Source organism: Lytechinus variegatus, chromosome 1, assembly GCF_018143015.1.
Source record: "Lytechinus variegatus isolate NC3 chromosome 1, Lvar_3.0, whole genome shotgun sequence".
Classification (NCBI taxonomy): Eukaryota; Metazoa; Echinodermata; class Echinoidea; order Temnopleuroida; family Toxopneustidae; genus Lytechinus; species Lytechinus variegatus.
This window is the reverse complement of record NC_054740.1, coordinates 91381002-91406303: the sequence shown is the minus strand read 5'-3', so window position 1 is coordinate 91406303 and position 25302 is coordinate 91381002. Positions and strand designations below refer to the sequence as shown.

General features: G+C 34.8%; 1 long non-coding RNA gene across 1 annotated transcript; it reads left to right on the top strand.

Moving 5' to 3' along the window:
* Positions 1-204: 204 nt before the first annotated feature.
* On the top strand, positions 205-9527 carry LOC121406588. Its single transcript, XR_005968829.1, has 2 exons — positions 205-493; positions 9334-9527. It is a non-coding gene; the product is annotated as an uncharacterized LOC121406588 (long non-coding RNA).
* The last annotated feature ends 15775 nt before the right edge of the window (positions 9528-25302 follow it).

Here is a 25302-nt window from a genome sequence, read left to right as displayed (position 1 = left end):
ATTGTGTATGTGGATTCAAATCATGCTTCGGTCATCTCGTTAAGATATATTGCTCTTTGAAGACATAACAATTGCCATATAACATATGAATGATTAGCTTGAAGATATCCATTTAGTGAACATAATGCTTTGTCAGTGATGTTAGAAGGAGGAAATGATCTTACTTTTGACTTGAAGATGTTCCTACTTGTTTATCTTTGTCCTTAGAACTTGGAAGTCATTTAGTTTTGGAGAAGGAACTTTCGGAAGAAATATTAAGAATTCATGTCAATGACACTCTTTCTCTAGGAGCTGGATAGTAATGAAATAAATATGATGAAAATGTAGAAATTTCTACAGACTGACTTAGAGACTACCCTATGGTATCTTTGATGAAACAGTAGACCAAACAATCTTCGAATTCATACTTCAGCTCTGACTTAGAATGGCTTCAAACAACATTGGCATCATGAACCTTGCTACAGGGAATAAGATGAAAACAGGATGGGTTTGGGTGAGTGTATCTGGTTTATGTTTCCCCCCAACATGTATTTTATGATTATGTAATACTGAGGTTGTTGGCCAGTAAATGCCCATGACAGTATTATGATCAGGTTTCCGAAGATGCACCTATGTTACTAGTATTGTATTGAGTCATGATAAGCTAATTACTGCCCTATTAAGTGTTAAAGTAATTGGACTCCATAGAGACTGAAGCTATTATCCAAACAGTATGTGGCCATTATTCTGCTTAATTTAATGTAATTTGTACGATATGTTTTCAATTAAACAAATTTCAAATTACAGACTTCTGCTTCATTTTGGTAAAATCTGTGCGATTAGCTTTCTTGCTCTGTTGATTTGTTCTTTTCCTGTTTCTTTGCGGCTCTTATTCTTCCATTATCCATTTTTATCAATTTCATATATTTATCTAAATATTTCATTTTTTTCATTCATGTGTATTCATTTCTATGTCATTATTTTTTTCTGCTGCATACTTCCAATTTCATCTTATGTATCATATCCGTCCTTAATTTTTATCTATCATTTTACTTTCCTTTTAACTCTCCGCATCTTTCCTCTTCCAATTATCCAATCGGCTGTGATCATCTTTTCTTTTCTCTTTATATAGAACAGTGATTAAGACTTCTTTTTTTCAATTCAATATACTTTCTTCAATACTTTGCCCTTTTAAAGGAGATGAATTACCACCCATGTTTTCTCACATGCTCTTTCGTGTTTTCTTTCATTCCTTTCATCTTGTGATTCACCAACATGTCAAATGAACCAATTAAACCTATTAAAGTAGCCTCTCTCCCGCCATCGTTCAACAAATTAAGCAGCAATTTGATTAGATGGGTGTAATGTTATAAGCTTTGGTAGGTACCCTGAACGGTGAGCTTAATATAGTATGTTTAATCAGATGGTCTTATGCTAAATCATGGCCTAAACGAGGAGGGCAGGAAGCCTAAGGAGTTGAAAATAGCTTCGACTGTGTAAAGGCGTTGGTGTTGCCCACTGATTGCATTGAGATGGCGATGGCCAGTTTCTGATTTTCAGGTGTGGCAAGGCTAGTGGCCACCCAGAATGACGTATCGGGAAATTATGCATAGCAAGTTTTTTTGTTTCTCCAAGTTAAATACTTGCATGTATAGACCCGAAACTTTGTCCATAAAAGATGGGCAGACATGTTCCATGAGAACATTCTCCTGGGGACAGCAAGAAAATAATTGCCACATCATCAAGTTTTGGTGATCCTTTGCAGAACTTCACTTTAATACAAGAAACATGAAAGTAGTATAGAGAAAGGTTTCCTTTGGTTTCCTTTGCCAAGTTATTAAGGAAGCACCTGGAATCCCTGACATGAATCAAATTAAATCAGTTAATGTTTCTTGTCTTATCATGGAGAGCTGAAAAACTTTGTCATGATTATCATCATGTTGCACTTCAGTCACATCCCAATCCAATCTGTTAAGTCTTGGAGTTTCAAGATGTTGATTTATTCATGTATCTTTGTGAATTGTCTTTGACATGCTTCTCAAGTTAAAAGAAAAAATGAAAACGAGACGAGAAAAGAAAAAGAAATTGATAAATAATAAAGAAAGCATCAATTTAACCTTGTTTTAGGGAACAAATGTGGAGGAAATTCTTGTATTTTTTCCTGAAAACTAGAATGACAGAGACCTTCTCTTAATACAGTCATAAAACTAGTTTAATGGAAACCAGTTTAGTGGAACCGAGTTTATCGTGTAATGGGAACGTTCAAAGTAGCGTTGGAAGTAATCTTAAGTGGTATTCCCAACCAGTTTAGAAAACCACCAGGCAATGTGGTTTTCAAGACTGCTTTGCCTCTCCATACTGGTTTAGACATAGGTGAGAACACACCCATTCTTCGGGAAACGATCTTCACACTGTCATGTTGGGCATGCTATTCCACAAGCTGTGTGCAGAATATCTACTTGTGGCCCAACTGAGACCGTCCCCCTAGCACATGACTGCTTTACGTGAAGTGGTTCTGAAAACCAGTTCAGGAGATGATGAGAATGCAATATTACAAAGCAATCTTCTAAACTGTTTTCCTAATTTTTGTTTATTGGAAACCAGTTCAAGAAGTATACCGAGAATGGGGGTCAGACTCTGAAGGATAATATGAATAGAGGACTGATGAATCTAACTGTACAATTAGAATCAATCTCATTGCCACCAGAGTAACGAGTCACTCTCTAATCACTATATAATTGAATGAGACATGGTGAAGACACACCTGTTGAGTGCTAGCTGAGACAGAGGGTTAGTGAACTTTAATGTGATATGTACAGATCCACATCCACACATCTTATTTGCTTATCTTTCAATTAAATTAAATTCAAATTCATTTCCACATCTGATTAAAAACACAAGTACTAATTCATATGCAGATAGATATATATAATAATAAAACATTAAAATGAAACATTCAGTTCGGAATCATAATGTGGTGGGAATTGACAAAGGCCACAGGCCTATCATGGTTATTCCCAAAGGTAATAAAATTTACATAGGAATTTTCTTAAATATGTACATATTAACATGTTCAAAATATAAAACAAAGCAATAGAAAAAGAAATAGACACTTGCACATGGCATTCAGAAATATAAAAGACAACCAGACACCCGGAACCCCCCCCACCCCCACAATACTAAGTTTGATGGGGGTATAGGAATTAGTGTATGGTTGGTCAGTCAGTTGCATATCTTGTGCATCGAACTACTTCCTCTGTTTTTTACCCAATTCTGATGAAACTTGGAACACATGTTGGTATTGGGGTGAGGATGTTCAAGACACATTTTTTTTGCGTGTTTCGTAAATTATGTTGCCATGGTAACAACATGTATGTCAAAAATTAGGCAAAAATCTTGCAGTTGGAACTAATTCAGTTTTTAACAAATTCTCATGATATTTTGCTCATACGGTAAAGATGGGCAAGACCTATTTGTTTCCATGTGTTGGAAACTGTTGCCATGGTAACAGTGTAGGCTAGGGTATTAATCACCTACAGTGTTCATTTTATTTTGAATGAAAATATATAAAAAAATTCATGTATCAAAATTAATATGATTTTTAGACCAGTAATTTGTTTTTTTTTATTTCTCTTGAGGTTTAATATATGATTCAAGTCTTACTAAATGAAAGAATTTGTATGAAGCCTTTTGATAAAGCTCCATCTATGATTTATGTCTTTGAATCTCCAAGTCAAATCCTCAGAAAAAATAAAATAAATTTTGTACTCATCCCATGTAAAGGAACATTTATGAATCACATTTCCTCCTGGTGTACAATATTTTGTCTTTTTGCCAAAGTGGTACTAACATGTTTCCTTTAATGAGATACAAGAACATGACAAAAAGTGAGTAGTGAAATGAAAAAATATAGCACTTAGTTTCGAAAGGGTTTCTATGGATTTAAATCTTCAAATTTTGGTTAATTTGGTTTGCTCATACAATTTATTTCACTAAAAAGGTACATGTGAAACAACTTGTACAGTGAATTTCTGTTAAGACAGATAACAAATTATATATATCAGTCAATTTCTTACCTAAATGCAAGAAAGTGATAAATTATTTAAATTACTCTTTATTGAGAAAGAACTCTTTATTGACCTAATGTTATAAATTTTGTTCTGCAAAATGTTATAAATTTTGTTCTGCAACCCTTCCAGACCTAATGTTATAAATTTTGTTCTGCAACCCTTCCAGAAAAAAAATGTGATAATGAACAAATCAAATAACATTTCTTGGAAAAACATACAGTCAACTTCAAATTTCAAGCCTTTGTTTTAATTAAGATTTACTTGAAAGGTTCTTGGCACCCCTTTTTTCTGCTTACATAGTATACTAGTAGAATGTTGAGTGAATTGCAGATTTGGGGTTTTAGGGTTGAGCATAGTGTTTTGACTGGAAGTAATTAATTCATTAAAGCGAAGGATCATTAGCAGCAGTTAGACAAGAACACATGGTAGAAAATTGACAAGTAAATAAAATAAAAAGTAGAGCCTGTGACAGCAAGACAATCCTGTGTAACATTAGGAAATGAGACTAATCCCCTTTGGATTAAGAGGGACCATCTGACGGGATAAGATACTCATAAATAACGTCTGAGTGTCTTAATCTCCATATGACATGAGGTAATTGTTCTAAGATGATTATGATTTACTTACATTAATGATCATCCTATAAGACATTGAGCTTTTTATCATTTTAAAAACAACAGTATCAGATTTATTCATATCTTCCCAAAGTTGTAATTTTCTTTATTTCTCCTGTTTATGCAGCTGTATGGAATATTTAATCACAGCTATAAAGTAATTATATATGAAAAAATAGATTACAATATGTTGATTTTCTGAAAAAATATGTATTGCTCAGACTTTATCAGCAATATGTTCTGTACAGCTACATTATACACAGGTTGAAACAATATTTGGAAAGGACGATTTGTTGAGGGTTTATGCAGATCTGAAGCTCAATATCAATCTCGTTAATCAAGTTGTCCCTTGTACATCTGTATACAGGGCAGTCTGGTATGGCCTAAGGGTAACCTAGATTGCTTTATTGAATGCCAGTGTACTGTGTCATGATGAACATGAATAGTTAAAGTGGCTGTTACACCGATCACAGGACACTCTGAATGAATGAATGAATGAAGGAATGAATGAAGAATGAAGAAATGAATGAATGAATGAATGGATGAATGAATGAGTGAGTGAATGAATGATTCAATGAATGAATGAAATTTATGAATAAATGAATGACAGATAGAAATAGACAGAGAGTGAGTGATGTAGGAAAAAAAGAGAGAGAAGATGGTAAGAAGTAACAGAAAGATCAAAAACAAGTTTGATTTGAGATAAATTACAAAGTGATTTAAAGGAGCAAGAAAGTTATATTTGGAGAACTTTAAACAAGTATTTGGATTTTAGATTTACTGTACTCATACAGTATTTGAACAAATTTGTTATTTCTTGTCATACATTTTATAATTTTTCATTTCTTTCAATTTTTTTTTTTTTTTTGGGGGGGGCTTCTCAAAAATGGAACCCTTTCTTGAAACATTTTTCCTTCATGGACAGTTTGAACTCAGGAACAGAAATAAATGTTTCCAAACACAGACCTGAGGGCTGTTGCATAAAACTTTTTACCTGAGAAAACTCTGGTAAAAACTGAAAACTAAGGTTAGTCTGATTTCTGCCATTGACTTTAACACGGGGCAAAAACTCCGCTAAAAACAACCTGAGTTTTCTCAGGTAAAAAGTTTTAGGCAATGGGCCCCTGGAAGGTCTTTATTGACCTCCATAAAAAATGCATCATAACAAAAAATGTTATGTGCAGTTTGATAACATCAAAAGAAACATAATTTGGAATGCATACCTGACATATCAACACATACAATCCTGAAATTCTTGTTTCAACCTAAGGACCTTCCCATATACACCCTCATAATTGAATGGAGACATTGAGGTTTCCCAGACGTTATTCTTTTCATGAGATATTAAATGTAGTTTGGGTAAATCCCTAGGTATTGTATTTACTACCCAACCCTAGACATACATGCTGCTGAGTGACACATAACTCCACGTTCCTCCAAGGCAGAATTCTTTTCAAACCTGGGCCATTTCATACTTAAATTTCAAACATAACTCCTGATTTTAGCAAGTTTAATTATATTAATTTAACTTTAACAGAAAAAATGAATTGTTTTTTCATCATAGTTAATGTCAGTCCGTGAATTCTCTTACAGTCCTTTTTTCACCTCCATGGTCTCCTATAGTGTCTTCTAGATAGGGCAGTGGTAGGGGGGGGGGGGGATGCAGTGCTTCTGATGGAAAGTTACTCTTTTTTTAGATTTGTCATAATAACGAAAAATGACAATGACTTATTTTTTTTTAACATTGAGTATTGGTATTCATTTGTAGTTAGGATTTTATTCATATTTGAAATGTAAATGAAGTAAATTTCAGACCATTGATTCTTTTAAGATGTTCATATGAAAAGAGGGAATTTCGTTGAGCTACTATTTAAAATTTGCCCTTCTAGTCTAACACATAAACATTAAATCATAAAAAACACATCATATTTTACAGTAATTTCTTGATTCAGTTAGCCTACATCAATGTCTTATCAGTGTCTATTTGAATAATAATAATAAGAGTACTGTTGACGTTCATAAACCCCCTAAATATTGATGTTTATGATCCCTTTTTTCTTTGAAACATTTCCGTCAAAATGAATTTTAGATTATGAGTTTTCCCATTGTTTCAACATTGTATTGATTGGGTTGTAATTGTACTATACAGTGGATAATCTTTCAGATATGAACAGGTCATGCACTTGTCAGAAGCGCATTAGATTCTATTGTGAATATCTGTAAAGGCCAATGCCATGTAACAGCTCTATTGCCAAGGGGCAAAGTTTCTATCAAATTGCTATCAAATTGCTTTCAATGTAAACTTAAGCTGCTATTTCTACTATTTACTTTTGCATGCCTGCCTGGTAAGGCGAGTTGGGTACATTCGGCTTCTTTTCCAGCTCAAGTTCCATCACAAACTTTCTTCATGGTCCAGGCCTCAAAGCACTTGTGATAAACAACTTCACTTGAGGACTGTGCACAGTTTAGTTCGGTCTTTGGATCTTTTTAGAATATGTCAACTGATAAACTTGTGTTACCCAAAGTACTACTATATTGGAAGTGTTATCATCAGTTAATAATAGACCATTCATGCAAACTTTTCTCTGAGATCAGAATTGAAGACTTTGTGGTGTGAATTGTTCGACATGCTTTTCCAACACCTGAAATACATTTAATCTCGCTTGCTATTCACAGTGAGTATGGGTTATGAATGAAGCAGTCCAAGAACTGATGTCATTCTGACGATGTAACTTTCGAGTTTTTGTTCAATGTTTTCATCAAACTCCAACCATGGAGTATTCTGTGGCCTCAATTATTAAAGCTTTGTAATCGTGGTAATGGAAACACTTGCAGGGAATATGAGAATCATTTGTGAAATACTTAAAAACTTAAGATTTGGAGCATATACAATGATTACCCTTATCTGATGTGAACTTTTGGTTTAGACTTAATTGCCATATTTCTTAAATTTTGCTCAGAGGATTTGAAAAGAAAAAAAAAGCAGACTTCAGAATAGATGAGCAAGAATGAAACATGAACTTCAGCTACTTAGTTGAAATATGGGAAGTTTGAAATTTGATTTGCTTGCATGGAAGGATGTCATATTTTTAGTTTGGATGCCATTCTTGATTATTTGACAACATGTCTACAAGTCAGGTAAAGTATTATCTCACTTCAGAATTAAGTGGGGGAAATAATCATCGACAGGGTAACTTCTCTTCAACTATATATGTAGAACTTCAACTTTGAACCTTCCTCAAGAATTTTTTTTAGCTTTTACACTTTCTTCTTCAATGTTTCCACAGGTTTTGTGTTCTTTTATATAGTTTGCATATACGAACTTGGTGAAATACATACAGGCCTATATATATATAATTTTTATTTCAAGTTAGTATGGTATACCCAATAATACAAAACAAAATTATCCACTCCTTTTGGAAGAATCTAAACAAACTATTAAGACACAATCAGTTCACAACCACAAGATGATTATCGCAGATATATTAAACGGATAGGGAAAGCTTCATTTATTTCCTGGGCTATCTATAGCTATAGCCTGAATATTTATAGAGATGATGGAGATGCTTTCGGTTAAAAGTTCATTCTTTATAAGAAAATTATAATCCACTTGTTTGATGGGTTATATTGGCAGGATATTAGTAATCTAGAGGGATGGAAAAGAGGGGGTGGGGGTTAGGGAATATGATGAAGAAATAGTAAGGAAAAAGAGTGGGATGTCTTACATTGTATCAATTAATATTGTACATTAATAGATTATGGGATAATTAAAAACAAAAGATTCCATGTCTTCACTATATTTGAAGACCATTATTGGCGTAGGCAAAGTACACTATTTCTTGCCATCGCAAGCAAGGCCATGAATCGATTCAGGTTCTAATAAAACCATGAATATTCCATGTTAAAATCTTTACATCCATTACTGCTTGCATATCTTTGTCTATTTTTTACTGCAGGATGTATCATATATCCTTGAATGTTCCATAAGGTCAGATTAATAATTGAATTATGAAATGGACGGTAACGTGTGATGCTATCTGAAGGAACTTGGATATGTTAACACATAATCAATTAATGAGAGGAAGAATGGTCAATATTTCTTATTCAGCATTTGTAGCTATGTGGGTAGCTGTGACGTTGTGCTTATGAATTATTTCCTGTTACTGTATATTGAGTGCGGGAGATGAGGGTGGTGATGCGGGGGGGGGGGGGGGGGGGAGGAGAAGACATGATATTGATAGTTTGCTTTTGCTGCAATAGGCTCAACATGTAAGCCTATGTGGCCAGTGTTATCTTGTAGTGTGATATTCTTCAAGAGAACAAAAACTGGTTTTCTGAAAGGATAATTAAATTATTGCGATCTGATTATTGACTAGCCTGTAATAAGTATTTCTGATGTTTAGTGCATTGGTATTAAGAACATTATGCTATTTTATTTATAATAGTCACATATTAGAGTCATAATAATTTCAGTAATAATAATCACATTTTAGTATTTTTGCTGGTGGAAGTGTACAAATAGAATGCTCGCTGCAATCTAATTATACAAAAATATTTGCACGAATGTGCAGTCAAGGTCTTTCATCTTATTTATATGAATATGTATTTTTCCTAATTCCTGTGTGGAAATGGCATTTGATAATTTGTATTTTGCTATTTAATATTTGCAGGAGCAAATGGCTCACCAGATAGAGGAGCTGAACAGGCAGATCATAGAGGAGAGACAAAATACAAGAAGGTAAGAAAAGAGAAAATTAAAGAGAGGGAAAAAGAATAAAAAGGAAGGGAAATATACAGAGAAGAGAGAGGACACAAAGTTATAAAATGAAAAAAAAAAGTAAAATGATATGAAAATGTAAAGGAAGGAGAAGACCAGATAAGAAGAAAGAATAGAGGATAATATTGGAAAGGAGAAAAGAAAGGAAATATGAATAAAAAAATATAGAAGGGATGATAATGTATCATTGGATAAATGTCAAGAGAAAGATGAAAAGCAAAAAAAAGACAAGGTAAAGAATGTTGCATGAACTATAGGTGGATTTTTTTTGGCAAGAACAGAAAGAGATTATCATGTGAGATTAGGGTGAAAAAGTTTATGATTGTATCATTTAGAAGGTGGTGTCTCTATATAGAAATTAGAGAAAAAAGGGATTGATGTGACTGGTCCACACTACGAGATAGGTGTAATATAGGTCTTGGTCTGCTGTGTGATCAAGGCTTGGTCCTTATCTCCCAGTTAGTTAGTAACTACACACCTTCACTATCAAGTTTAATACACATGGATTAGTCTGAAAACTGCATGAGAACATTTTCAGAAATCAGAGAGATATCTTCAATTGATCAAGGGGGGGGGGGGGGGTGGTGTGCAAAAATAAAATCTGAGAGCTAAAACCATGTTTCAATTTTTTTGTATTAAAAATGAAACTAGGAATATTCAATTTTAGCTTATATGACAGAGTAGAAAAATGACTTATCCATGTGTACCTTGATTGTCTACACATCACATTGAAATGTTACCAGTAAAAGGACTTTCCTATAAATCCTTAAAAGAGCACACCTTGAGGATCTGTGATATACTGTATCCTTTCCTTAGTTCTTGATATCCTTGTTACCTTTGACGTGTTCAGATTCTTGTTCTACTTGAGTTGCTACATTCACCACCAGACCATGGTGGGTCTCAACCAACCATGACATCCCCCTCCCTGAATCGCTGAGAGATCCTAGATGCAGGATTCATCCATTGAGAGCTAGAAGGTCTTAGATTATGTACCAAACCATAGGAATTAGTGTCCTTTTGGCATTGAGTGGATGTTGATAGGTCAGGATATCTTTCCTTCATATCTCTTGTGTCCTTCCTTCATCACTCGTACCTTCATCATACACAACTTGAAGCAAAGTGACATTGACAAGGAATGAATACGGTTGTTGAATACCCGCTTTGTAAGATTCAGTATTGATGCTAATTATATGAATAACACCAAAATTCAACAAGCATTACTTGACATCACAGGATGCATTTATTCATTAATACATCTTCTGATCTGTATTTGATATCTTATAATGTTTATGGAATTAAGAGGGTTAATCAGATTAACACAGAAGAGAAGTCTGCCCGTTTTGTATAATTCATTTGTAGAATGTTTAATGATCTGTGAAAATGAATTCATTATTCCAGGGTTCCTACTTGCTTTGTGATACATAAATAGCCTTTTTACACAGGCTGAAATTTCCTTAACCCCGTATTAGGTGGGGCTAAATTGCCATTTAGCCCCACCTATAGTACGGGGTTAAGCTTAGCCCACTTTCTTTTTTACACAGCATTTTTGCAAAGTGGGCTAACCCCACCTATAGTACAGGATTATTTGGCCCTGCAAAAAAAGCAGGGTTATCCCACCAATTGCGGTGCTAAGAGCGATAGTACGGGGTTAAGATCGCTAGTGTAAAACGAAAGTGGGCTAAGCTTAACCCTGTACTATAGGTGGGGCTAAATGGCAATTTGGCCCCACCTATAGTACGGGGTTAAGGAAATTGTAGCGTGTTGGGGTGCGTTTATTTGACATTTTTTTACCCTAGAATCCTGATTAAAATCACTATTCTGCAGAATCACGATTGTGTTAAGTCGAAAGTGGAAATAAACGTCTTTCAAATCACAAACATGAAACGCGGAAAAAGGGGCGTTTTGAAAGACGTTTCTGTAGAATCATGAACGAAAAAGGTCGTATGAACGATATCGTGATTTGAATCATGATTCTATGACATCAATGTGTCGTGCTTCTTCCGGGTTCGACTCAAAGGCGCGCGCTGTGTTTCGTGCAGGTTAATTTTCGTGGAGCAGTATTGCCAGTGTAGTACTGGTATATGCCAATTTTCACGTGCATTTAGGAATTATCATTCTCTGTATTGTACCCCCGGGGTTGTACTGGAGCATCATTTGTATATTTCATTGTTTTCATCAATCTTGTCTTCAAGTTCCAAAGGCAACTATACTTCCTGTGTCAAACTGCGCACTGTGATGCGCACTAGATCGGCCCGAATTCAGGGAGAAACAGCGTTAGAAAGATGGTTGTATAAATGCTGATTCTGTCGGATCGTGATTCATGTTGCTGTTTTGAATCATGATTCAAATCGTGATTCAAATCATGATTCTGGGTTGAGGTTGCATAAACGCAGCCTTGAAAGTGTAAGAGTGAAGTACTTGTACTACGAATGATCGACAAAAACCACTAGTCCGGGGTTAGCGTGTTTCGTGTGTGAAAAGCAAGCATTCCTTATCCGGGGTTAGCAATAACAATTTGGCATGTGTGAAAACAAAAAAAAATAGTACGGGGTTAAGGATAGTACGGGGTTAGCGATAGTCCGGGGTTAAGAAAATCCTGTGTAAAAAGGGTAATAGATGCTAAATATCTTGTGACTTATTTGTGATTCATCTTAGAGCTCAACCAATGTTTTTTTTTTTTACTATTTTATGGTACACTTGAACATCAATTATTCTAGGTCTGTAAAATTTTTAAATTGGGGGAATTTGATGATATTGATTGATGATAGGCAGAAAGCAAAGAACATGAGTCAAAATATTTTCAGCTTACTATCTGCTTGTAAAGGTTGCGTGCATTGTGATATCCCTAAAGAGGGCAGCATGTTATTTATTTGCCAGGGGATTTCCCCCTTCTTTCCATGGATCTAGCTTCAATAGAGCCTGACCCTCTAAATATTTGGATGCAATTATCAATGTCCTTCCCATCATGCATAGGGCACGGGTTCCTTGATCCAATCAGTCAGGGGGGTCTTTCCTTTCATTTCACTTTCTCCCAAGAGTGTTCCAAACTGTTTTCTTAACCTAAAATCAGAAGATGTAAGAAAACAGTGACTGTTATTGCTTTTAGTGATGAACATGCTTTTTAAGTGATATTCAGTCAAAATGTTTCTTTATGGCTGATTTGAAGCAGTCCACACTTCATTGCTTTGCTGTTGGTAACGAAGTGCATGGGTTTCCTGGGTTGAATCATGGTATCCTATCACACATGTCATTTTCTTATTTTCTCTGTATGAATTTGCTAGATGACGCATCTCAGCAACAGGTTGTGGTGATGATTAAAACTGTCACTTTGGCTGGCATGAACGGCTGTCATAGTATTTGTGTAGTGAGTGTCATCTTAAGGGGAGTTTGACCCCATAAACTGTTTGGATGGAATTATGAAAGTCCTTCCTGCTTGCTTGCGGCTAGGTATCTCACACATCAACCCTTTCTATCTCTCTATCTCTACCCCTTCCTCTTCCCGAACCCTGTCCCCAATTCTCTTCCTTTGTTTCCTTCTGTAACTGACATCATATTTTGTCTTATACCCTTTTCATAAACTTATCCTCCAATTAGCCGCCTAAGAGTAATGCGGATAATTCAATAAAAATTACGTTCACAAACTCCGAAAATAAGCCGCATTATTTTTACGAGCGCCCGTCCTGAAAAAGGCGGATAATTGCCATGACAACTGGACACGCCCCCTCCGATGTGGTTGTGTTTGAAAAGTGTGAACCTTGTGACCGCACCATGGCAATTATCCGCATTATTTGGAAATGCGTTCATAAACTCGAAATCTTATCCCGATGCCGCTATTATGCGGATAATAGCAGCATAAGAGTAATGCGGATAACTCTTGTCCTCCTCCAATTTTACGACCAAATTATGCTATTAGCCGCCTAATTCATAGTAATTGGGTTTATGAAAGGGGTATTAGTGTTTGCTCACGTTTGAAAGTTATCTTGTGATAACTTTGTTTCATGAATTCCCTTAAAGCTTTGAAGTAATAAATCAAGGTTTATCTTGACATCACTGATGAATCTAAACCTACATATAAAATATTCTGTTTGTGGTAACTCCCGTAGGAACTCGGCAGGACAGCATTTTTTGCTGGTAAACGCCAAGCTGGTATATAACCAATTACCTTGGAAACATTTTACGTCTAGGTTAATCAGCCATAGAGGCTGACATAATAGATGACAGATATCACTCTTGGGCCTTTTTATCAAAGTGGAGACAATGGCAGAGTTGGGATTCGAACTCACAACCTTGCGATTATGAGTCCAATGCTCAAACCACTGGACCACACGACCCGTGATGATTTTGATGTCTGTCCATTTTCTCTCTTTCTTACTGAAGAGTCCAGATAGTCACTGTACATTATAAAAATGGGAAGAAAAAGAAATGTTCATATTTTTTGTTCAAAATATATTGTTTTCAATGGGAAATCACACTCTGCAAACTGTTCTTATGAAGGGAGGTTCTCCTTGCTTCCTAAAAGAATTTTTCTATTCAACCAGTAGGGCCAGTATCTTGTTGAACTTGCAAATTGGTTTCAAGTAAAGTGAGCCATCTACAGTCAAGATTCTTAGAGTCACAATCACAGCTTCCACTGTTTGAAGTCCAGTGTGTATTGTAGGACCTGGGTATGAATCACTCACAATTACATGATTACAATGATGATGTATTCGTGGAGACCTGAATATTGAATGACTAATGTTACTTGTTAAATAGAAGATGACATCTTAGACGACTATAGTTGATTACTCTCTTTTATTTGTATACTCTGACCAATAGTGATTTCTCACCCCACCCCCACACTCATTAAATGTTACAGTGAAATGAACCTATTTATGGTGCTGGTTATCTTATCATTTTCAAATTGAATGAAGGTCACTTTATTTTAAAAATATTTAATGACCTTACTTATACCAATGAAGTCCATGTTTTGAATTTCATTTTTAATGCTGGATAGTTGTTTAAAGTTTAGGTTTATTACCGTAAACGAATCGTCCACTGGCTTTTCTCTCTAGACATGAATGAATTTGATTACTTTCTTTTAACTACATTATAATTTATTATATTTGTGTAAATAACAATTAAAATATACAAAGTTCTATGTTCATAAACAGATTTGTTATTCAATATACATATACATTTAGGGAATGGTGAACAGAAACCTTTATTACCTGTAACAAATATCAATAATAGGCCTACTCAGCAACAGGGTGATAGATTCATATTTATGTTTTAAAGGTTCATTCATTCACAACACTGATAAAACACATATGAGTGAAATGTGACTCAGTGGAATACATTTCTTCTTTTTAACACCGCTCTGCTTTGAAAGAGCCATCAGGAAATTAGAATGGGGATGAAAATGGGATTAAATTGATGAAAAATAGGTCGGAATCAACAGAAATCTCCAGCTGTTTAGCTTCATGAATATGCAGAGACATGATTTCTTCTTCATGCTTGCGTTCAGGTGCACATGATGCACCTGTGTCAATAAAACATAGCTGGAAGATTTTAACCCATTTGATACTGAGTGCATTTTGGTAAATTTTAGAGAAGATACGTGTGGATAATGGAATAGGATTGAAAGGGTTAGAGATTTACAATTGCAGAGCAAGGTTTTTGTTGGAAAAGTAAAAAATAATGGATGTGGAGTAAGTTTTACTTTTTTGTTCATAACCTATTAATACAGATTTAGTTAAAAATAGAAACATAATATCATAACAGATTTGATTAGTTGTTTATACTGTACAAAATGTACCATATGGTTTTTTTCTGCATTCGTATTACCTTGTTATTCCTATTAGCTTTTTTAGATTATTATTTTCATAAAGGCATGATTAGCCCATGTTTTTTTTACCTAATATAGCAGCCCTCATCAGTATATCACCCCAAAAACCTTGCACCCACATGTGAATTCTTGCAGGCTTGTTAAAACACTCCTGCAGATAACTTGTGACGTAAGTCTCGTCAAAGATGTGCTTACATGGAATTCCACGTACATCTCATGGTAATTATCAATCAATGAAAGTATGTGCTATAGCATGTTAATGAGTAATTAAGGCAGGAGGCAATTTACCGTGCCGTCCTCATACTCCAACAAGGCGTGGGTATTTAATTTAGCAGACCGAGACACTGTACAGAGTGTATCAAAAGCTATTTACTGTAAATGTTTAGCGGTATGTGAGTTGGTGGTATGTCTTTCAAAAAGATGGCAATTTCTTCAACATTAATATCATTACATCATGACTAAATGATAACATAAGGGTGTTTACTGTGAAGGCAAACATTTGAGATGTTTGATATAGGCCTACAGGACTGTACTGAAAGGAGACAAAGGGGGCAGCTCTCCTTCATGCTCAGGGGTTTTGGAGCTCTGCACTTTTGTGCTAATAAATATAAGCAATCAAGCAATAATGGGGCATTAAGAGAGAAAATGGATGAGTGGATGGGGGATGGGTGTCATTGGGTGAGATAGAAAGGGAGGGTTGGAGAGAAAAGAGGAGATGGAGAGTAAGGATTAGAGGAAAGGGATGAAGTGAGAAGAAGAAGAGAGAGAAAGTTAGGTTAAAGTCTGTGTACAGTTTACTACATGAAACTTGGGAATGGACTTGAAGTGGACATGAAAGATAGAGGATTCCAAAGACCTGAAGGTTTTGATGGGATAGAGAGGAAATGAGCTGGTAGAAGGTGAAAGAAGAAGAGAGAAAAGGAGAGTTGTAGAGCAAAGGAGAAGACAAAAGGCATTGAATTCTAGCGCTCATTTAATCACGTTTATTTCCACGTCTTTGTGGCAAGGCGGAAACATGCCTTGTGTTTGCTCAGAATGAATTACGAATCTGCGCAAACTAATAAACGAAGCCTGGTATGGGACCAGGCTCTCTGCGCGGGGAGCATAACGTTTACTCGGTCCCATTATAAGAGGTAAAGTGTAAGCGTCTTAACAAAGGATGGTCACGTAGTGGGCCATGGATAGTTAGTTTCAATATCGACCTCCGCCATAGTGTATTGGTTCTCCAATACATCACAGACAATGGTGGAAGAATTACTGATGCCGTTCCTCTTGACGTTTTTAATGTGAAAATCAGAAATACATCAGTTATTACTCAATTTCTGCAATAGAACAAGGTGCAATGAACTGTTTGTGTCAATTTGCATTTCACAAGCACTAAATTCGATATTGTATTTTATTTAGTCTTTATTACAAAGCTTTCCTTCAGTTTTGAGAAAGTGCAATGTGTATTGGATAGAAATAAGCTAAGTGGCACGTGATCGGGAGGTGTGTCACCAACCCTTTTACCTATATAGGAGTAAGAAAAATGATATACTTTGAAATAATGAGCTGCTATAAAGGGTTTTTTACCTTGAAGAAATATTTGAGGAGTTAAAGACCCTTTATGCAGAGTATTGCAGAGTAAACTTCCTCCCCATGTACAAAGTTAGTTTACAATTTTAGTTACTTTTTATGTATTATTTATATTTTGTTATGTACAACAATGTCTGTTAAACTGCAGGTGGCCTTATTTTTATATGGGTTGAACAGGTCTTCCGTGCATTGTAAATGAATAAAACAAAGTTAATAAGATAATTATAATGAATAATGTTCACTTTTGAAAAAAATTTCCGTGATGTTACATTCATTATGGTTATTTCAAATACAATTGATCTTCTGTTTTACCTTCAAGCATTGATATAGCACGAGACTAAGTATTCTGTTACAAGGATTCACTGCAAATCTTCTTTTATTTCAGAAAATAAGAAAATTTTTTTTTAAAACAATTATGATAAATACCAACAGTTTCTTGTATTTTCTAATTAGGTGTAAATTGTGTTTTGTTATGTTTTTGTAAAATGATATGGGGGTCGAAAGTCACTTTTATAATTGTATGTTGAGTGATTTGTAAAAAAAGAGAGAAAAAGTAATGAAAAAAAAGAGGTGGGGCTGTAAACATGAATAATCTTTTAGAGGCTATTGTAAGCTGGTGTCCTACATATATGTCATCTTAATATTCGAGGAATATTTGATATAGACGGGAGGTATGAGTCATGTGGAATCATATAACCAGGTGAGAGGCATAACAGCCAAGAAGCTTAGCCAAAACTAATCTAATTGAGGGACAAAAATTCATATTCTATGTCTCCCCTGCTCCTCACAGTCTCCTCAACATGTTGTCTAGTCTCATCTTGTTCTTTCCATCTCTCCCTCTCTTTTGTCCTCTCTCTCTTACACCCCAACTTATTCAATTTCTATCACTATCTCGCTACCCTTCTTTTACTGTCTCTCACGTTTAGTTTCGCATGTACCCATCTCTCTCTCTCTCCCTCTCTCTTTCTATATACAATAAAGTCCTCTTCTGATGCTCATGGGTATTATAGTACTTCTCTCAGGTGTAGTAGAGATCAATAATTCCTTGAAATGTATATGGTTGGTTTATTTTTCCAGATATAAAAAATAATTTCAATGAAAGATTCAAAAGTCGTCAAAAGTTGAATCATAGTTTCTTTAAAAAAGCAACAGCATATTAGATTTAAAGATTTAATTTAAGAATTACCCCAGAGTATTTTGTGATATGCTTCTTGCATGCTGTGTAATTTACAATTATCTCATTGCCTGTTTACTGGAATTGGACAGGCTTTTTATCAAATCTATGGGAAGAAAATTATGTTAAAAGTCTAATTGAAATAACTCTCATCTTGCTTATAAAAAAGTTAAAAATTATCAATAATTAGAACGTAAGTCAATCAAACCAAATAATCTTGATTGGAATATCTGTGATGGTCAATATGATTACAAAGTATGATTACAAATTAATTAATTTGAATACATTCTTCATGATCTGACATTCTGAAGACTTAATGAGGACACACACAATTCACAGAAACATTGGTAGAAAAGCAATGACATTGCCATGAAGTTGATTTAAAAGAAGTCTGGTGCCACATAAATTTCATGAAAAACTGACCAATAGTATTTGTTGCCCTTGTAAATCTGCCTGATCATGATTATGTTATTGAGTGACCATTTTCTATAGATTTTCTAATATCTTGAGTGAAGAGTTATGAGGGATCAAGGCCTGGATAATACTATGGGAACTTGATCCTTTGTATACTGTTAAGATAAATGCCAGTTGTGGTAACAATCTCAAAATGACTTTTTACAGAATCTTATATAATGACCACCCAAGTGTCTGTTTGTATGAATAAAAAATATGTGCCAAAGGATTCTTGAAGAAATTGTGTCATTGCTGAGAAATAAGCAAAACAAGCGCATATTCGGTCACTTTTGTCTGGTCTTTATTCTAGCAATAATAATACACTGTCCCACGTGTGGCTATCTGTCTTGGCGATCTTCAGTGTGATCGTTTTCAGCTTAGATTTTATGATTTCACAAAGTTAAGTTTATGTAACTGTACCAGATCTAGATCCACGATGATATAGTAATACTTAACCTTGGTTTTACAGACTTTCCATGAAATCAGTGTTGTACTGCACCTACTTTCATTTAGCTTTAATTACGAAGGAGGGAATGGGAGGAAAAGGAATATTGATTGTTTTTTATGGGATTTCGTCAGATCTGATGATTAGATGATGGAAATAAACTGATTTTTTACCTGCTATTGGAAAGTAGGTCAGAATAATCAATACTGAGCGCAGGAGATATAATGCATTGGCTAATGGTCAATATCTAGAAACTGATGTAATATTCATAATCAAGATAAAATTGCTACTTACACCTTATAATGCATGATGCCTTAGGTGGTTAGATTCATAGATAAGATAGGTTGGGCCTATAATTCCACTTCCTATTATTTTTAATGTGGAAATTGAAGTTTGTTCTTTTATATAAATTACTGTTTGATCTAAAGGAGATGTTGATATACTTTACAATCTTAGAGTTTGTTGGGTAATATATTTTTAGGAAAAGAACAACTAAAAGTTATTATCAGTATGGAACCGGGGATACATGGAGTGATATATAACAAGGGAGGGAGGGGTTTATATAGATGGTTATGTTATCTAAAGGAGATGTAGACGTATTTCATGTATTGTGTTTCATTGAAGAAGCTATATTACAAGAATGAAGTTTTGTGAGTATATATTAAAAACAGGCAGTGTTTAAAGGTCTCTCTCTTTACCCATCTCGTACTTTCTCTCTCTCTCTTTATCTCTCTCTCTCTCTCACATGGTATTGATCCACTCAGACAGTGAGACACTCTTGCAATCCTAGCAGTCTACATGCAAACAAGCTTCACTCCCTCGACTCTTCTCACTGGCTCTCCCTCTCTGCACACCTTTTCATCGTCGTTGACGACGGCTGCTCCAGTCATTCTATCCAACCAAGGTGCTCTATTAACATGCGTGCTCTTACACGCGTACACTCATACCTGACATCCATTCATGAGGGAGCTTTGTTTTTCTCTGAATTGCCAGGCAAGCGCTCTGTTGTTTAGCCACGCTCAGTGTCTTCGTTGGTGTATTGTTTAGAGCAGCGGGCGCTCATTAACTGCTGCCTACCACGTGTATCTTATGCATGGTCTATAGAGAGAGACAGGGAGAGAGGTAATGTTAAAAACTTGATGCTGTGGCTGGCTTTCAGACTGCTGGCAGGCAGGAAGTCAAGTGAGGTTTGGCAGGAGGTTTTGAAACCGTTGATGAGCTCAGAGAAATGACTTTTTTGATGCTGTTTTGAAGGTTTTCTGTGCGAATCGAGCAGTTACTATCTGAATGGCTTGCATACATTAGAAACTGCTCTTTTGATATGCTTCGTAATATTTATGGGTATGAGGACATTGTCACAAAAGTTAATGGAAGATGATGTGTGCCTAGCTTGATCACAATAAAAGATATTGTTAAAGGTAAGGAATATTTTAATATGTATGAGATATTTCTGTTGCTGGATGGAATGAGGATTTGTGTTACTAGTAAATGATTGAATGGATTTCCTTGTTTTTCATTTCCAATACAAAGAACGTTTTTGTAAAGTCATTATATAACAATTTTATCACCCCTGCAGTCAAAACATTCAATTTTCTTGTGTATTTCTTATTTCACTTGTCAATATTTTGCTATTAGTCATCGTCTCAAATTTACATACCTTTGCAGAGTGTTTTCAAATATTGAAAACTATGCATCATTATGGGAGAGAAATAGAATAACATCTTCTATGTGATTTTGTTGTCTATTTGTGAGTTGAATCTAGTTTAAAAGTGCATCTTTTCAAGTAATAAGATATCTTGATCTTAATCAGGCTTTGAGCATGACACTCATTGATATCTGTACAGTCATGCTGAAAGGCTTGATTTACATGAAGCCGAGGCAAAATTTAATTTGAGTGATACTTAACAAATCAGCATCTTTCCCTTATAATATCAACATACGACCTTTACTCTCTTCCTACACCCCTAATGACTCAATCGACATACCGGTACACTCCCCATGTTCTATTTCCTAACAACCTTACCCCCCCTCATACCTCACATAATAATAATACTGATGCCCGCAGGTCTTGTAATATAGTGATGGAATTTATTGCTTTGTAGCTATGTAACCCTAGCCTTTGAACGTGTCCTGCTATGACCCAGTAAAGGGAGTAAGGGTTTCTTCACGATCTCCTTCGCCTCTCTATTCCGGCTCCGGCTCGCATCATCTACTCTTCTGATTTGATTCCGATTATGGGTAACGTAGTCTTTGCTTACCGGACACTTTCCTGGCTTCCCATACTGAAGCAGAGAGATATAGGCAACATCCTTTAGCTCCATATCGAAGGGAAATATCTTGTGAAGTTGCAAAATTCACACTTTTTGTGACCCCTTTCCTTGCTTGATTGGGGAAAGAGGAAAAAGGACTGGTTGGTTAGTTGGCCTTTTCTTTTTTGGTTCATAATGCTTACTACAGCCATCAATAGATACTTTATCAAAACATCTGGTCATTTAGCAAGATATGCTGTCACAGCATATTTGTCTGGAACTACTGAATTAGTGAATTAATTCAATATGATCTCACACTTTATTCAACATTTGATTTGTTTTACTGTGATCCTGATTTGACTGTTAGAATTTATGAGTAAAATTACATTCAAATTCAAAGGACTGGTTTCCTAAACTAGTTGGTCAGTCTGTGCGGAGCTTGATCAATCCAAGAGAGATTTATTATGTTTTCAATTCAGATTTTATTTTTCATTATAATGAGATCACACATTCCCTTGGCTTGAGGTCCACAGTGACTGGATGCCATCGAAAGGAAGATGATTTCATCAACAAATGATATATTCTGTACAATCTTAGAAAGAAATCTCCAATTCAGAAGAGATGCCCTGAAAACATTGCAGTCTCTGAAATATGAAATTGATGTTACACTGATACCCAATTGTGTAAAAAGAATAAAAGAATTGAATTGAAATAATAAAAGATAGAGAAGTCAAGGATAAGTTTAGGGAAGTTGGATGGAAGAAAACACCTTTAAAAAGGTTGTGATCTTGCATTATTATTGTGGTAACATTGTGGGTTTGAAAAATGCTGCTTACAAATCGGTCTCAGTAATTTCTTTGAGTTAAAAATCGTGATAAATTCATTTGCCTTTATTGACAGGACTGTTTCGGCGTAAAGCATTTCTAATTCTGAATTAAAGGAAAGGAAGCATTTTCATTTGCTGTCAATATTGCCTCAGTGAGTTAAACATCCTGTTGAACAACAAATTTCCAATGAATGTTGCATGAGTTTATCTTTCTTAGATAGTGAAGTAGTACTACCTTCATTCTCTCTCAGTAATAAGGGTTTGTAAGATAAAGTAGAGATGCTGTACATAGGGGTGATGTATCCAAATAGAATTATTCTCCCTTTCCGTAGCAGGTAACATGATTAATCCAGCCAATGCTTCGGCATCGTCTATGTCTTCAAGTCCCCTCAGGTATCTAGATGTCCGTTCTTGTAGATCTAGAAAGTGCTAAAGTATTTGATTGTTATAGTATGGCATTTTGCATTCCCCATAGGAAACAAACACCCAAGCTGTATGGATGATGATAATGGTGTTTAGATTGTTCTTTATTCATCTTTAATTTATTCCAAAGTCAACACCTTTCTTGATGTTGCTCCATCTATCTTGGTTGATATGAGTACTGTAAGTTAAAAATAAAACCTGTTATATTATGGATTTAGAGAATGTAAAACATTGACAATAAATAAAGACAAAACATCTGTGACATTAAAGAGGAGAAGAAAAAACAATTTTATAGAGATCACTTGAATATAGTAGTACTTTTTAATAAGAACATTGAAATAGGAAATGTTATTTCACCTGGCAGATTCATTTTTCCTACAAGCAGAAAAATTCAAATACTATTTTTGCGAGGAGGGGCCCTTTTTAGGTCATTGAAAATACTATGCAAATTGCTATTTTCATTTCCAATGAATTTAGGGCAAATTGCTACCCGATACTTTCCACTTCCTTGGTTTTCACAGATTGCTTTGGGCTAAATTTTGCTTTGAAATTTAGATTTCCCGCAAGACCCCAATCCTAGCCACAATTTCCATACATAAATCCTAGTGCTTATTTCTTTGCTGACTAAGCTGGAATCTTGAGTTGAAATGAAAGAAATTACTCTGCAAACTATCTAATTCATTTTGTGATTGGATTTTTTTTCAGCCCTACAGTTCAAGCTCAGATTCAATACAACTCAACTGTGTTTAAATGCAACAGGCAATGTATTTTGCTCTTTTTTAGAAAACAGTTTTTTTGTTTCATTTTCACAGATATGTTGAGACACTATTTTGATTCGGTTAGCATCTATAATTCAGAGTGGTGATAATAATGACTTAAATGAACTGTTTAATCATACTTGAAATTGATGTTTACACTTATATTTTTATATCATGTATTTATGACTGTGTTCATTTTCCATAAAAATATCTTCAGGACAGTGAAATAAAATCCATGTAACATCCATCCCGTTCTTGGATAATGCACGCAAGCACTATTGTATTGTATTGTATTAACTTAATATATTGTTTTCTAAAGTGAGATCAAGTGAAGAGAATCATGAAAAATACCAATAAATATATTCTGTACATTAAATTCTTCAGCATATAACAAATTTAATAAATAAATAATTTGACTCCCAAATCGAATATATGCATTACTCGATTATTATGAAATAAGAATGAAAACAGGCCCTATGTTCATCATCATTATGTACTAAGTATTCCTGTGATCTTTCATTTTGTTCTTGATACATGCACATGAATGCATTTTGTTGGTATCTTCTTGAGATGCAAAAACCTTTGCAATTACATGTACTCTTAATAGTTTTCACTCCCTTTCCATCTATGATTCACACTTCTCACAAAATGGGAGACATTCTGTACATTTCATGCTTCAATTATTCTTCAAATAAGTGACTTTCAGCTCTCATCATTCTTTCTTTTATTCATTGTCTTTCAACTCCCTGTCTCATCATTTCACTGCTTTATACCAAATACCCCGTCGATGAATCATGTTACTCTATGAACACATTCTCTTGAAGGTCCTGCTGCGATTGTTGCTTAGAAATGCAAGTCCCCGCTGTGTTCTAACACCACCATCCCCTAACATTCGTTTCATTAATTTCTTTCTGATTGGCTGAGAGAGACTGTTGGACTGATGCAGGAAAGGTGTAGGAATTAACAAAGCTCATTCACACACCTCAAAACGGCAATCCAAATTGCCTTTTGAATCTAGTTTATTCTTGCACCAGTTTACTATTAGTTCATGGATAAATTTAAGATCTACTTTGTCCTTTGATTGCTATATACATGATATAAGATGCTCTGTAGACATTCTATTAAACACAGAAGAAAGCAGATATTTGATATTATTTACAATCATGCGTTTTTGTGTTGAAATTGTAATCACAATAAGAAATCCAACATCTGTAAATTTCTTTTCATCCTTTTAGGTCATGTTATAAAGGGCATAATAAAATGGATGGAGTTTAACAAAGTTTGATGGTTAAAATATTTGTGTATGAACATGCTGTCTTGTTGGATAGAATGATTTGCTGCTGTGGATTACATTGAGATTATGCATGAGTTCATAATTCCTCCTTACTAGTCTCTCCATTTATGTTCATTCTTGGATGATCATCATCATGTCTGGGCTGACTCCTTAGCATTTCAATTGAAATAGTTTGAAAGAATTGTATGCCAATGAATATAACTTAATATATACAAGCATGCATTAAATATATACCTTACTGTTTCTTTTTAAACCAAATACATTGACATTTTATGAACATCTGAAGTTATATTCTTCCTCTAAACATAGTTTAGCAAAACTTAAATCATTTCAAAATTTCTTTTTAATCCTGTCTGTCTAGCATCGAATGGTAATTCTCATACACACATGTATGCATTATAATATATTATAGTTTCTTTTGTTTTAAACCTCATATCTGTTTGGGGCTATTCAGTCACTATTATTGCAATGCAGTTTATGTCTGGTTTACGGATTACATATTCAGACGTCTTTCTGTACTAGTATGAGAGTTAGTGCATATAGTTTGTACACAGGTGCGTGTAATGAAAGGGTGCTGTCAATCACTGGAATATTTAATGAACAGAAGCAGGTGTTGTGACATGTTCATCAAACATTCGTAATCAATCATTCATTAATTCAAACTTGTAGAAATACACTGAGAAAGACACGAAAGCAAAGGTATGTTGATGCTTTTAACCAATAAAAGCAAATATTTATGTCACAAAAATGAAAATATATGCCTATCAATGAAAATTACATCAGGGAAGCAGGTCATCATAATTTGAAAGTGGTCAGAAAAGATCAAAACAAGTTACAACAT